The 16,356-nt window shown below is 51.1% G+C and overlaps 1 pseudogene; it reads left to right on the forward strand.

Annotated features, from left to right (window-relative positions):
* Nucleotides 1–2,599: 2,599 nt before the first annotated feature.
* LOC134809851 (uncharacterized) lies at nucleotides 2,600–15,348 on the forward strand (annotated as a pseudogene).
* The last annotated feature ends 1,008 nt before the right edge of the window (nucleotides 15,349–16,356 follow it).

Below are 16,356 nucleotides of genomic sequence, written 5' to 3' on the forward strand. Positions count from 1 at the left end.
GTGTGACACGTGGGGGAGGAGTGTGAGGTGGACGGGAGAGGGGTGTGAGGTGGACGGGAGGGGCGTGTGACACGTGGGAGAGGGGTGACTAGTTTTGGGAAAGTGGCCAGGGAAGGCCTCTCTTGAGGAGGCTGTGTTTATTCTGAGACTCCTGTCCAAGTGATGGAACATGGGAACAGAAAACCAAATACTACATGTTCTCGCGTGTAAGTGGGAGCTAAATATTGAGTACAGACGGACACATGGACACCGGCCCACTTGAGGGCAGAGGCGGGAGGAGGGTCAGCATAGAAAAACCACCTGTTGGCTGGGCGCAGTGGCTCACGTCTGTCATCTCAGCACTTTGGGAGGCCAAGGCAGGTGGAACACGAGGTCAGGAGTTCAAGACCAGCCTGGCCAAGATAGTGAAACCCCGTCTTTACTAAAAATACACACAAATAATTTAGCCAGGTTTGGTGGAGGGTGCCTGTAATCCCAGCTACGCGGGAGGCTGAGGCAGAGAATTGCTTGAACCAAGGAGGCAGAGGTTGCAGTGAGCCGAGATCGTGCCACTGCACTCCAGCCTGGGTGACAGAGCAAGACTCCATCTCAGAAAAAAAAACAAAAAAAACAAAAAAACAAAAAAAACCCCACCTGTCGGTACAATGCGCAGTGCCTGGGTGATGAAATAATCTGTACACCAAGCCCCCGTGACATGCAGTTTACCCGTGTAACAGACCTGCACGTGTATACCTAGAACCTCAAATAAAAGTTGGAAGGAAAAAAAAAGAAACAACAAACAAAAACAATTTGAGACTCCCTGAAGGATGAGAACGGGCTGAGCGGGGCCACAGGAGCCCGCACCGGGTCCGCGGAAGGAACTCACACTGCTGCTTCAAGGTGTGGAAGGCGACCCGAGAGGCGGTACACAGACCGCGAGGGAGCGTGCTGTGAGAAGCTCAGGGAGACAGGGCCTGGGAGGCCAGGTGAGGTGTGGGCACAGCCAGGGAGAAACACTGGTGACCCGAGACGCACGGGAACTCGCAGTCACTTGACCAAGTAGCGGCCACGTTTGCGCCACACTTCCATAAACGTGACCAGTAAGGAAGCGACAAGCCTAAAGGGTCCTGACCATTTATTACTCAGGGTACAGCATGTCCTTATCCCTCTGCCTTGTCCGCCACATCTCAGGGGGCAAACAGCAGGTTTGTGTCAGCCGAGGAAACCCTTGATCTTCTAAGGGGACTGCTAGCCATCTCGCCCCCATCTTTGCCACAGAAAAGACGGTATCCTTTTGCCCTGGAAGATAAACCAACGTCTGGGGGAGAGGAGGGGCCGCAGGTTTATTTCTCAGAAATGTGTGCAAATCTGCAGACACAGCAGGGAGGTTTTGCTCTCCTGCATGCCTCCAGCGGGCTCTGGCTTGCAAGAATGTCTCATGCAGGCATTCTTCCAGTGCCCTGTGCTTTGAAAAATATGCAGAAAAGCCAGAATTATGGAGGGCAGCCTCCTGGGCTTGTGGGCGTTGGGCAGGTGGAGGGAGACGTGTGGATTCTTCTGGTCTCCAGGCAGCTGTGCAGTGCACCGGTCGGTGGGATCAGTCAAGGAGGTTCAGAGCAGGATGGAGGAACCGCTCCAGGGATTTCCAGCAGAGAGGGGTTTGTTGCAGGGAAGGAGATGGATCCTGGGACCCTGGAGCTCGCACCCCTGCTCTGTCTGCTGCAGTGCTCCGGGGGTACACAGCCCAGCCCAGGGTCGCCCCGGCCATGTGCCCCCAGCACCAGTCCCTGGGCCTTTTATATGTTTCTGGGATGCTGCCTGTCTTCCAGTGCCATCAGGAAAGGCTCGGGGAGCTGGGCCTCACTGGACGCCATACCCCTCCCGCTGGAACAGTGCGTAGGTGTTCCGCCCTCCAGGGCAGCCTGACCGCAGGACAAACGCCCCCGCCCCACAGGTGCCCAGCGCTTCACAGCTCACAGAGCCCTTCGACCTCCCTGGCCTGGGATGACCCACTCAACACCCCCAGGAGGAGACACCGGTGCTGCCTTCAGCAGGGAAACCTGGGCTTGGATAGGTGCAGCGGCTCCTCCAAGGTGGCCAAGCTGCCTGGCCCTCGCTCATGGATCCTGAGTAGCCCCTCCTGTCACTGCCACCCACTGCTCTCCCCGGAGGCCTGTGTGTCCTTCGTTCTCTCCTGAGGATGGCTGTGGCCTCCTCCTGTTCCTGACAGGGCCTGGTGCCCACTGGCTCATGTCAGAGTTCAGGCCTGAGGGGAGGGGTGTTTGTGCTAACAGGAGGCAGAGGGCAGCCTGCCAGTCTGGCCCTGCAGCCACCTGAGCTGTCCCCTGGGACCCGTGGCTTCATGACTCTGACCCAGTGGATGCTGTCTTCATAGTCTGAGTGGGAGCCAGGTTTGACCTCGGAGTGCCTGGGGCATAGAGTCTCTGTCCTCTGGAGGAAGAGATGGTCATCCCTTTTCATGCTGACTGGCCCCAGGGCAGGACCTGCTCTTTTGGACCCTAAAAGGGACAAGGCCTAGAGGCAGAGCAGAGCTGGGGCTCAGGAGAGGGAGATGGGTGGGAGGAAGGGAGGAAGAGGAAGAGAAGGAGGAAAGGGGGAGATGAGGAAGGGGGAGGAAGAGGAGGAGGAGGAGGAGAAGGAGGAGGAGGAAGAGGAGATGACTCAGGTACCCACGGCATTACTGTGGCAGGCTGGCCCTCGGTTTCCCCATCAATAAATGAAGAGATGGGGTCAAGGGGCCCAGGCCCCCTCCCAGATCTGAGACCTGCGCATCAGGCTGTCTGTATTCAGAGGAAGCCGGGGATGGCATCTCCCAGCCGTGGGCTCGGCCTTCATTTGCTGTACAGGCTCATCCATTCACCCAGTGAACCCTCCCGAGTCCCCTCATGAGGGCGGCCTCGCGGGGACTTTGGTCTCGGCTCTGCCCTGTCCTGGCCTTGGGACCCTGGGTGAGCTGAGGCAACCCAGTTTCCTGGTCTGTGACTCCAGGCTCTGTCCTCGCCCCATCGCCCCCCATCGTGGCACAGGTTCGAGGGTGTTGGCTTGCCTGGCCTCCTGAGGGCCTTCTGGGGTTAAAGTCTTCTATCCTGAGGCTGAGACCAGGGCCGGGGAGGAGGCTCAGCCCCTGTGGACTTTCTCCTCCCTCTCCACGGCTGAGTCTTGATTTACAGCTGGAAGGGCAGACGGAGGCATCTTGGTATATACACAGCCCTGCTGGGCCACATCCCGGGTCTCCTCCCTCTGCGATGCCATAGCAGGGGCGCCTTCCGAAAGCCCTCTGGATTGAGGCAGCAGGATCTATGGTGGAACCTGCCCCGGTGTCGCCAACGCCCCTAGGACCCCAGCACACTGACTGGGGAGCATCCCTGTGTCGTTTCTGCCCGGAGAGGAGCAGAGGCCAGGTTGCTGCTCTGGGAGGCGAGTGTCATGCCTGGGAACACAGCGGGGACCCCAGGGAGGGAGAGCAGGTGTTTGCTCCCTGGGCTCTGCCTGGTGGTCCTGACAGCAGTCCTGACTGTTGCGAAGGCTGTTTTTTGGCGGCTTCCTTAGGGTCCTCGCTGTGCTCTCGGTCCCAGCACCGTCTGCTCTCCTTCCTGGTTATTCGAATGACCCGGCTCCTGTTGCTGTATCCTGGGTCCTCGCCTCGCCTGAGACGGACTCTGTTCAGGCTAGACTGCCTCAAGGGACCCGCTTCAGTCTATTTGTGACAGAAAAGGTTAGCTGGCTCCTGGGAAATGTCAGGGGATAAGTCAAAGCTGGCCAGCGGCAAGGCCCAGGGACGCCCTGTCATTTTATGACTCCCTTTTCTTAATCAGTCGAGGAGAAAAACAAGCAATGAAGGATTTTCCATGGCAACCACCAGCAGGGCAGTGTTCTCTCCCTACCTGAGCTTGTTTTAAGAGGAGGGGTCTGGCCAGACGCTGCTGACCCTGGCCCCAGAGGGCAGGGGTCGAGTGTCCTGGAGTGTGACTCCCAGGCACCCGGGCTTGGGCTGGGCCCCTGGAGCAGGCGCAGCTAATCTGGCCAATGTACTCCTTCACACTCATGGAGCAAATGGGGAAACAACCCAGAGAGGGGCAGCCCAGGAAGCAAATTTGTAGAGCCTGACACTCTGAGAGAGCTCTCAGAAGGATACTAGTCTTCTAAACCAGAAACTTATTCATATAATAATAATAATATTTATAATAATAACATTATTAATTCCTTCACCATCCACCCACTTACTCATCCTCTTACCCATCTGTCCATTCAACTCATCCACCCCCACATCCAGCCAGCTTCCATCCCGTCATACATTCATCCACCTACCCGTCCACCCTTTCATCCTTCCTTTATCACCCACCCATCCTCTCACTCATTCATTCATCCATCCACTCATCCATCCATCTACCCATTCATCCACCCATTCATTTATTTACTCACTCTCCCATGCACCCATCCATTCATCCTTTCTTTCTTTCATCATCCATCTATCCACCCATCCATCCATTCATCCACATATTCATCCACCCATTCATTATTCACTTATCCATCCATCCTTCCACCCATCCATCCATTCATCCACCTATTCTATTCACCCACCTATCCATGCATGCTTTCTTTCTTTCATCATCCATCCATCCATCCATCCATCCATCCATCCATCCATCCATCCACCTATTCCATTCACCCACCTATCCATTCATTCACTCACTCATCCATCCATCCACCCATCTGTCCTCCCTTTCTTTCATCACCCACCCATCCATTCACTCACCCATCATCCATCCACCCAGCCAGCCAGCTTCCATGTCTACATCCAACTACTCACTCGTCCATTCACCCACCAACCTAACTAAACTTGTTTCCTCCCATGTAACACAATACTTATCCACCCATCCATCCGTCAACCTACCCAACCACCCCATAACACGCCCACATCCTTCCCTTTACCCATCTGTACACATACTTATCTACCTTTCCTATACCCATATACCCATGACATCCACCCACCCATTCATGCATGATCCTCCTACACATTCACTCACTTACCCATTGACTGCTTCACCTACTTATCCACTACTCCCCATTCACCCATACACTCATAAAACTTCTATCCATCCATTCTATCCACCTACTCAAACAACCACCTATCAACCCATCTACCCATCAGATTGTGGTCCACTCACCTATCCATCCACCCATCTACCCATCTACCCACCGACCCATCATCCATCCTCTATCCACCCATCTATCCATCCATCCATCCATCCATCCATCCAAACACCACACATCACGGGTATGACTTTAGAAGCTTTGTCCACAGATTCCAACTCAGCTTTGAGATTTGGATCATGCAAATTTGCTTCCTGGGCTGCCCCTCTGGTCTGTTTCCCCATCTGCTCCACGAGTGTGAAGGAGTAGATCAGCCAGATTAGCTGCGCCTGCTTCAGGACTCCAGCCAAGCTTGGGTGTCTGGGAGCCACACTCCAGGTCTCACCAGGAAGACTATGCCAATCATGGAGAAGTCTGATAAATGCAAAACCCATTTGAACCCCCTGGGTGGGGTTTATAGATGTGCATGAAAGGAATAGGATCAAGTTCTATATGGGGTCGAGGGCTCAAAACCAAACTCTAAGATCTGGAGTCCCTGTAACAATACATAAATAGGTTTCTGCAACTCCCGTCTGTGTGGTAGATGAAAATACCATCAGTACAGTGACTGATAATGCTAGTATTTTCTAACCTCCAATTACCTAGATAATGCTGCTCAAATCTCTTCGTTGTTTCCTCAGTGAAAAAAAAAATGTTTAAACCCAAGGGAATATTTAGAATTAGGTACAGAAATGTTTTATGTTATCAACTTCCAGTATTCATAGTTTTGAGTGAAGGAATCTGGGCATGTTTGGTATTATAAGCATTTGTGATGTTTAAGAGATTTGGGGTTATTAGAAGGACAGTTTGGCCTTTTAATTAAATTTTGAAATATATACTTAATTACTTGATTTAGACTTATGACTATCAGTTGAAATCATAAAGTTTATATAAAATGTTGGCACATTTAAGAGAATCTAAGTTTCATCATATTAGGAAGTTATGTTTTTAAATTTAAAAGAACTACTTAATTTGGGAAGATATGTCAGGCAAGATCTAATATATTAAGTTTGTTAATGTAATTAAGTTTTTGAAGGTGTTTTATTAAGTAGTAGGAATTACTGCTAATGAAATAACTTTTAGAAAGAGTTTTGAGATTTCTTAAACTTATAATGATAAGTTTTGTAGATTCGGCTCAATAGTTTAAGGGAGAAAAACATACGTTTCTGATTTTGTATCATCAGTACATACAAATTTTAATTTTTTAAAACCCAAAGTAATTTCTGAATAATCTATCATATGTGCAAAAAAAGCCTTTGAGGACATAAAATAAATATCACATTAGCACCATGCCGACTTATTCTCCCATCCATCCATCCAACCACTCACTTATTTACCCTTTACTCTCCCTTCTCTCTATCCTCCTGTCCACCTGTCCTTTAACACTCCCACCTACCCACCCATTTATTCATCCATCCATCCATCCATCCATCCATCCATCCATCCATCCATTTCCATCCTCCATCCATCCAACCATCCGTCCGTCCGTCCATCCATCCGTCCATCCATCCATCCATCCATCCCCCACCCACCTTTCCATTCATCATTCATCCACCCATTTCCATCCTCCAATCATCCATCCATCCATCCATCCATCCATCCATCCATCCATCCATTTCCATCCTCCATCCATCCATCCATCTGTCTGTCTGTCCATCCATCTATCCATCCATCACCCACCCACCCACCTATCCATTCATCATTCATCCACCCATTTCCATCCTCCAATCATCCATCCATCCATCCATCCATCCATCCATCCATCCATCTACTTGTCCATTCACCCATTCACCTATCTACCTAGGAAATATTTATTAAAGGACCTAGTAGGCAGCAGACAATAGAAAAAAAGTACCTACACCTAAAGGGGAGCTGCTTCTGGACCCACAGACTTTTCTGACTTCTCAGTGTTGGGAGAGACTAGCCCTGTCCCTCCGCTCTGTCATTTTTCCTTGACTTTGCCATCTCGCCCCCTACAGTGATCTGGCCATCATGAGCACAGTGGTTAGCATGTGGGCTATGGTACCAATGGCCTGGGTTGAAATCCCACCCCTACTATTTGCTCGCTGGATGACATTGGTCCACGGAGACAAAGGAGCACCGACCTCATAGGCTCCTGGTGAGGGCCATGGGTCAGTGCGTGTGGGTGTGTGTGGGAGCAGAGCCTGGACTGTGGCCTGCCCCTGCCAACACTTCCCGTGCTGAGCTACAGCCAGGCATCCTGCTAGATGCTGGCTCATCCGGACATGTGTGTGCATTGAGGCGGGGTAGCCTCTGGGGGTTCTGGACACAGACCAAAGTCCTACTGCGGCTGTGAAGACAGCTAATTGGGGCTGAATGTGTTGCTCTGAGAAATGAAGAGAAGGGGGTGGCTTTCCATTTTGAACAGCCTCTGCCCCACCAAAGGGAATCCAGTCTCTCTGGGGGCTTTCCTCTAAGCTCTCCCTGCACTGCCCTTAGGGCCTGACAGAGCCAGGTCTGGGCTGCAGGGACTGACCAGGAATAATGAGCTGGCCTTGGAAGGCACAGTAGACAGCCCATTCCCATAGCTCCTCCCAGGGAGCATAGGGTGCAGAGAGGCCTGGGGAGAGGCTGTTTGTGTCCCCAACGTGGGTCCCTCAGGTACGGCCCCAGCCCTGGCTCCAGATGGGGCTCGAGAATCAGCCATCTTCCCTGCGTTCTGCGGGGCTGCCCTGGTCCTGCGGCCCCATGGCCCCTGTGGTCATGTTGAATGCTCTCAGCTCCAGGTTCACCTGAGACCCTCTGCCTGTCTGTCCCGAAGGCTGCTACCCTGTGGCGTGGAGAGCTCCTACTGTCCCCATCCACCGCCATCTGCCAGGCCCATGGTCCCTCTGGTGCCAGGAGCCTGCTGGTCACTCTGCCTGTCCTCTGGGCAGCCTGGTGGGGATGGTCCCCTGGATCCTCAGAGCCTGCCCCTGCCCCACCCAGCTGCCTCCTCCAGGCTCTCACAGTGGGCAGGGCTGGTCCTGCATTATGTTCTATAACAGGGCCGGGCACAGGCAGGGGGCAGGGTGCAGGCACCAGGCAAAGCCTGTTTCCTGCCGTGGGGCTTGGGTAGGTGCAGAGCCAGCGAGTCTGAGATTCTTCTGTAAAGGGAGGGGACCAATATGTCCTCAAAGGGGGCTGGTGGGGGGGGGGGCGGTCGGAGCTGGAGTCTGAGTCAGTGGGGACAGGGGCACACTGAAGGGTGGTCAAAGCAGACTTTCTCCCATTTCTGTGACCGGGGCTGTGCCATGCCTTGCAGGAGAAGAGGTGCCTGCCTAGGCTCTTTCCTGGGCTCCCGTAAGAGGAGGTGCGATGAGGGGACTGGTCAGAGATGGTGGAGCCCTTCCGGTGCAGGGAGGTGTCTGCCAGGCACAGCTGCAGGGCCTCTGTGGCCGTCACAGGTGCAGCCCCATGCATGACTCAGTCAAATTAGATGCCTTCAGGGAGGGCCCTGGCCTCCGTGCTTCTGGTCTCCTGGCAGTCTGGTCCCAGAACTGGGCTCACCCCTGGTCCCTCTGCACTTCTGCACCTGCACTCTCTCTGCACAGGGCAAGACAGCCCCTCTCAGACCAATGGGCAGAGCAGGGCATACTTGTAAACAATATGATTTTATTGTCATGAAGTGAATGGCACACACGAATGGTAATGTGAGCCCCTGGAGCGACACGCTATTGCCACCATCCCAGAAACTTCCTGGGTTCCTTCCGTCTCCCCTTGGGGACCACTCACCTGACTTTTGGGGTAATCATTTTCTGCCTTTTAGTTACAATTTTCCCACCTACGTAGGCACCCCTAAACAGATGTTTAGTTTTTGTCTGTTTTCGAATGCTACCTGATGGGATCACATCCTGGGAATGCTTCCGTGACTCGCTTCTATTGCTCAGACGACTCTTCTTTGCAGATGTGTGTAGCATCGCTGTTCATTTTCCTGGCTGTGTAGTATTCCATGGTATGCCTGCACCACTAAAGAAATGCTGCTGTGAGCACTGTAAACACTGGAACCATCTTTTCCAAGCAGGTGTTTACTGAAAATAGCCAGAGCTACTTTGTCAGCAGTTTGGACAGCTTCAACTTTACCAGATACTGCTGAATGATTTTCTAAAGCGCATACCCAGCAGCAACCTATAAAAGGTACTGTTGATCCACATCCTTGCCAACACTTGGTTTTGTCTGAGTTTAACATTTTTAAACTTTTTTTCCTTATTAGAAATGGGGTCTTGCTATGTCACCCAGGTTGGCCTCGAACTCCTGGGCTCAAGCAATTCTCCCGGCTTCCTGAGATTTTACCATGTTGACGGTCTAGTGAATGTGAAGTAGCACTAGCTGTGGTTTTAGTTTGCTATGGTTTTAATTTGCATTTCCTTGGGAGGGAATGAGGTTCTGCATCTTTGCTTATGTGTATTTGCCAACTGGATTTTCTTTTATGTGAAGCACCTGTTCAAGTCTTTTGTCCATTACATATTTTTTGTTTTTTGGTGACTAGTTACAAGAGTTCTTTATATATTTCCTAAGTGACTCTTTGCCAATTATCCGTCCTGCAGACATCTTCTCCCAGTGTGTCTTATCTTTCCATTTCAATGCGGTGTCTGATGAACAGAAGTAGTACATTTTAATGAAGTCCAATTAATTCCTCTTTTGCTTTATGGCTTGTGTCCTTTGTGTCTTGCTTAAGGAATGTCTGTTTACTCTGAAGTCAGATTTTCTCCTTTATGCCTTTCCAAAAGATCTGTGGGTTCATCTTTCATATTTAATCCACCTGGTATTGATTTTTGATTTAAAATTATTTTTTCTCAGCATTGACCTTTCTGGACAGTACAGAGCAGGAGTGTAAGTAATATTTTTCCCTCTGTGGATAATCAGTTCTCCAAACTGATTTTAAATGGGACTGTCTTGTCCCCATCGATCTGCCTGTCTCCTCCAGCATCCAGGCCTGCTCTGTTTCCGTCTGGTATGCGTTACCTGTGTGCCGATACCTAATTGTCTGCTTTGCTAAGACTTTAAAGGAAATCTTAGGGAACAGAAAGACCAACCTTCCCGCTTTTTATTCTTCATTAAGAATATTTTGGCTATTCCTGGCTCTTTTTAAAATGTTAAAAAAGATCTTTATTGGGCACCAGAATCAGAATAGGTTCACAGTGGTGCCTGCTCCAATTCCATGAAAATTTTAGAATCATCTTGTTAAAGTCTACAAACACACACACACACACACCCATGTGCACACACATGCACATACATGCACCCATGCACACACACATGCACACACATATGCACATGCGTGCACACTCACACACATGCACACACCACTTGGGATTGTGATTGGCATTGTAGTGGCTCTACAAATCATTTTGGGGAAAAATTGGTATCTCTGTAATATTATTGAGTTTTCCAATCCATATACATGTTTATTTTTTGAAAACAAGTATGTTTTATTTCTCCATTTATTTAGATCTTCATTCATGACATGCAGTAAAACTTCTTATTTTTTCTCTGTGTATCTTGCATGTATTTTGTTAGGTTTATTCCTAGATACTTCTTGCCAGCTGTACTACTGTAATGGTCTCTGGGATGGTTAATTGTATGCCGACTTGGCTGGGCCACAGTGCCCAAGTACTTGGTCAGGATGTTGCCGTGAGGCTGCTTTTCGGATAAGATACACACTGAAATCAGCTGACCTTCGGTTAGGCAGACGGCACGCCATAATGTGGGTGGGCCTTGTCCAATCCGGTGAAGACCTGACTAGAACACAGACCGACCTCCCCAAGGGAAGAGGGAATTCGGCCAGCAAGTGGCCTTTGGACTCAAACTCCAACTGCTCCCTGAGTCTCCAGACTGTCGGCCTGCCCTGCAGACTTTGGACCTGCTACACCTCCACAATTACGTGGGCCAATTCCTTAAAAAAATCAGTAGCTCACGCCTGTAATCCCAGCACTTTGGGAGGCCAAGGCAGGTGGATCATGAGGTCAGGAGTTTGAGACCAGCCTGGCCAACATGGTGAAACCCCGTCTCTATTAAAAATACAAAAATTAGCTGGGTGTGGTGGCGGGCACCTGTAATCCCAGCTACTTGGGAGGCTGAGCCAGGAGAATCGCTTGAAACTGGGAGGCAGAGGTTGCAGTGAGCCGAGATCATACCACTGCACTCCAGCCTGGGTGAAAGAGCGAAACTCTGTCTCAAAAAAAAAAAAAAACCAATAATCTCTCTGTGTACACAAACACATGTGCACACACACATGCAGAATGTGTACACACACAGGCACATGCATGCATGCACGTACACACACACATCTTGTTGGTTCTGTTTCTCTGGAGAATCCTAATACAGTATCTTTTTTTGTTTTTGTTTTTTTGAGATAGGATCTCACTGTGTCACCCAGGCTGGAGTGCAGTGGCATGATCTTGGCTCACTGCCAAGCTCCGCCTCCTGGGTTCAAGTGATTCTTGTGCCTCAGCCTTCCGAGTAGCTAGGACTACAGGCGTGTGCCACCATGTCTGGTTAATTTTGTATTTTTAGTAGAGATGGGGTTTCACTTTGTTGGCCAGGCTGGTCTTGAACCCTTGACCTCAAGTGAGTTGCCTGCCTTGGCCTTCCAAAGTGCTGGGATTACAGGTATGAGCCACCATGCCCAGCCCTAATACAGCATCATTTAAAAAGTTATAGTTTCTATTTTTTTTTTGTTGCTCATGTATGGCAATACAACAGATGTTTGCATTTTGGTTTGTGTCTAGCAAACCTGCCAAACTCATTAACCCAAGTGCTTTACTTGCAGCTCCTTCTGAATTGTTCTTGACAGAATCAGACAGACCTGTGGTCAGTCACCCTCTTTTCAGACTTTACTCTGTATTTTCCTCTCTCTCCTTCCGGGTGTCAACATGGATGTGTGCCAGACCCTTTCTGCCGGCTTCCCCTCCTCCCATTTTCTCCTCCGCACTTTCTGTCTGACTTCCTGTGCTGCATGGAGAACGGCTTCCGCTTCCCCCAGGCTCATCCATCCTCTCCTCTGCTGTGTCTGCTCTGCAGTCAAATGAATTCATTGCCTTTGAATTTCAGTTATGTATTTTCATTCTAGGAGAGCTTCTCAGGGTGGGCGTAGTTATTTTTCTAATCTTTTTGGTCCTTTAATTTCTCGTCCTCTGTGTGTGATAAGGCCATGATCTGATTATCTGAATTCCTTTTTTCTTGAGTCGGAGTCTCGCTCTGTCACCCAGGCTGGAGTGCAATGGGGCGATCTCGGCTCACTGCAACCTCTGCCTCCTGGGTTCAAGCGATTCTCCTGCCCCAGCCTCCCAAGTAGCTGGGACTACAGGTGCGTGCCACCATGCATGGCTGATTTTTGTAATTTTAGTAGAGACTGGGTTTCACCATATTGGTCAGGCTTGTCTCGAATTCCTGATCTCAGGTGATCTGCCGGCCTCAGCCTCCCGAAGTGCTGGGGGTCCTGTGGTACAGAAGGGATCTGTGTTTACTTCTGCCGTGTTCCTGAAGGCCCTGTCAGTCCCTACTGAACTCTAACCCAAGCTCTTGGAATAAAGCTTCTTTGTCAGTTTATCAATACTTTAAAGAGATGTTCACAAATTACCCAGGATTTATTTTATTTGATTTTGTTGTGTGGGAGGCATGAGTAAAGGTCATGGCCTGCCATAGTGTAGGAAAATGGAAGCCATGGGCCTTGTTTAAAACAAGCTAAGAGGCGTCGAATGTAAGGAGTTTCCCGTTCCTTAGGTTGTGGGTGAACCTGTGCTCACAACAGCCCAGATGGCTCTGCCAGGGTGGGAGCCACAGATGAGAGTCCCAGAGGAGACTTCCAGCTTTCCTGCTGTGGTGTGTGCCCAGGCGCTTCTGATAGGACAGTGCCAACGGCAACAACAAGGAACGCAGCCGCAGCAGCGGGGGCCCTGGGCAGGCGGCCTGCCCTCACTTAGGCCACCATGTGACTGTCAAAGTGCGTAGGAGCCTGGAGCTGCCATCACTGCTGCTTTGTAACTGTGGGCACCGAGGTTAAACAGTTTGCCCCTGGTCCCGGGCTGGGATTTGGCTGGGCTGGGCCGGCTCAGCCCCTGCAGGGTTCTCACCTCTGCACCTACCTGGACCTTCCTTTCATTCTCAGCTTCTGGTGAAAATGGAGCTTCTGCCCCGAGGCCCCGGGCCTGGCAGTCCTTCCCTGAACACCCCAGCACGGAAACAAGAGGCAGAAAGGTCTCAGCAGTGGGCAGTAAAGATGTCACATCCACCTGGCCAGGCCACTGTGGTCTTTGGAGATGGCCGTGGACTCGCTCTCATGGAGCTGGGAGCTGCTGGGTGGGCCCCACCTCATGGCTGCATGTAGCAGAAGCAGGCAGAGAATTTGAGACGTGGCAGAGGGCTGAATCCAAGGAAGTTCCTCAGAAAGTGCAGGGCCCCTCAGAAACAAAGGGCCCTCAGAAACAAGGGGCCCTTGGGTCCTCCCGGCTGGGCAGAAAGCCTGGCCAAGCCCCCCATGCTCTTGGAGCAGGCAACTTCTGAGGCTTCCATACTCCACTCCCAGGCCTGGCACTCCTGTCCTCCCTGGAGGGCATAGTGTCAGGAGGGTACCCAGGCATCACTGGCTGCCTGCCTGCCTCCTCACAAGAGAAGGAGGCCTGGGCCCAAGGTGGCCATGACCAGCCAGCCCTGGACTCCTATGTGCAACACTTGCTCCGCCACCCTTCCCTGTCACAGGGGCAAAGAGGCACAGGCCAGGCCAGAAGCGTGGAGTGTGAGGGGGTCATGGCTTTAGAGCTGAGAGACACTGGGGTGGTGGATTAATGTCGGCAGGGCTGGAAGCAGAATCAGAAAGCAGGCCCAGGAGTCACCTCATGTGGAACATGTAGATTTCCAGGTGCACCTGCACTCCCAGATGAGACTTTCTGGTCCACCTGCACTTCCAGATGAGACTTCCTGGTGCACATGTACTCCCAGGTGAGACTTCCAGGTGCACCTGCACTCCCAGATGCAGACTTCCTGGTGCACCTGCACTTCCTGGTGCACCTGCACTTCCTGGTGCAGACTTCTTGGTTCATCTGCACTTCCTGGTGAGAATCCCTTGAACACCTGCACTTCTAGGTGGAACTACCTGGTGCACCTGCACCTCCAGGCACAGACTCTCAGGTGAATTTCCAGGGAGAAGAGACCTAGGCTGCATTCCACAGGTGTCTGGCTTTTTTTGACCTTTGACCTTGAGTGCTGTCTTGGGAGGTAGGCTTTTCCAGGGTCAGTGAGGATTGAATAGGGTGGATAGACATGGCGGTGGCAGGTGCAGAGGAGGGACATGCAGACGTTTGACATGGAGGGGGAGGACAAAGCCACCTGACCAAAAGTATCCCAGTCTCAACACAGCCAGGAAGCCTAGAATATGTGGAGGTGAACATATCCCCAGCAGCACTGTGGAGGGTCTCCTCTCCCCAACTCCAACTGCCCCACTGCCCCTGTTTGGAGGTGAGCACCTGGCTGAAGCTGCCCCCTCTCCTGGCCTGGCTCCGGCTCCTAAGCTGTCCTGTGGTTCTGCCTTCCCACTGGACTTGTCCCCAGGGAGGAGAGCCCTGGCTCAGTGACAGGAAGGTCTGGCTGCCAGATGGCCCATCCCTCAGGTCACGTAATACAAGGCGTCTGGCTGGCTGGCACCTGGGTCTCTGGGGTGTGTGTTAGTGCAGTTCAGAGAACCTCTCTCCTTGAGGCAGATCCAGGGTGATTTGTGGTGGGGTTTCTCAGTGAGCCAGGCTAGGAGACCCTCGCTGGGGAGGGCGCCAAGCAGTGCCACCTGGGGTTGGGGCGTCAGCCAAGCCTCAGCCCCTAAGTCAATGGCGTGACAGCTAGAGACATCCCCCATGTGTGAATGTGTGAATGCCACATGCAGAGGATGCTGGGTATCAGGCTACCTTTGCTGGACAGCTCCAGGTAACTGCATTTGCTCTGCCAATGTTGGCTTTTTAAAAATAGAAAACACATATAGACAAATCCATCACACACACATGCACAGACACACACACACACAGACAAATCCATCACACACACATGCACAGACACACACACACACAGAGTCAACGACATAGGCTCACAAGTAGAGCTCTTCCTCTGTTTATACTTAATGCAATTACTGATACATCTAAGTTTGGAGCTGCTGTTTTCTTTTACGTATACTGTTTGTTTGCAGATTCTGTGTATAACTTCTTTCCTTTCTTGCCGCCTTTTAGATGATTTCCCCCAGCTTACCTTGAGGATTTTCGAGCAAACAGACACGTTGAAAGAATAGACAAGGACCACTTGCATGCCCCTCAGTTAGATTCACCAACTGTCAATATTTTGCACTGTATGTATACACGTACATGTCTGTGTATACACATATACACATACAGTCACACATCGCCCGATGGCAGGGATGGTTCTGAGGAAGGCGCTGTTAGGCGATTTCGTCGCCGTGCGAGCATCATAGTGTGAACTTACTCAAACCCAGATGGCACAGACTCATCGCCTCCCACACGCCTGAGCTGTATGGCAGGACCTCCTGCTCCCGGGCTACAAACCCAGGCAGGGTGGTACTGTACTGAACGCTGCAGGTGATTGTAACACGATGGTAAGTATTTGTGCATGTAAACATACCTAAACATAGAAACAGTGCAGTAAAAATACGGTATAAAAGATCAAATACGGTACACCTGTACAAGGTCTGCTCTGTTCTAATCTTTTTGGGCCACCATTGTATATGCTGTCTGTTCTTGACGGAAGTGCTGTTACGTGGCACATGACTGTACATGGAAATACACACACACACACACACACATCCACACATAAGCATATGCATACAAACATATATACATGTATATACACGTGCATATAACATATGTAGATATCTGCCAATTGCTATCCAATGTGAATTCCATAAATTTACACTCCTACCAGCAGCATTTGGGTATCTGAGGTGTCACACATCCTTGCCAGCACTGGATATCATCCCGGCTTGGAGATTTTGCCAGCCTGGTGGGTGTGAAGTGAATCTTGTTGTGGTTTTAATTTCCATTTCTCTAATTATGCAGAGGCTGAGTGCCAGGCTTCCTCTCCTGGGAAGAGCCTGCCGGCTTGCGGGCTGTCAGCGCTCACTGTGGGTGCGGGTGGCGTGCCTGCCTGCACGGCCTTTGCCTCTCTTAGTCTACAGGGTCTCCACTCCTGAGTTCCCGGAAACAAGATACAGATTTCAGAATGGCACCT

The sequence above is a fragment of the Pan troglodytes genome, chromosome 3 (assembly GCF_028858775.2).
Source record: "Pan troglodytes isolate AG18354 chromosome 3, NHGRI_mPanTro3-v2.0_pri, whole genome shotgun sequence".
Taxonomy (NCBI): Eukaryota; Metazoa; Chordata; class Mammalia; order Primates; family Hominidae; genus Pan; species Pan troglodytes.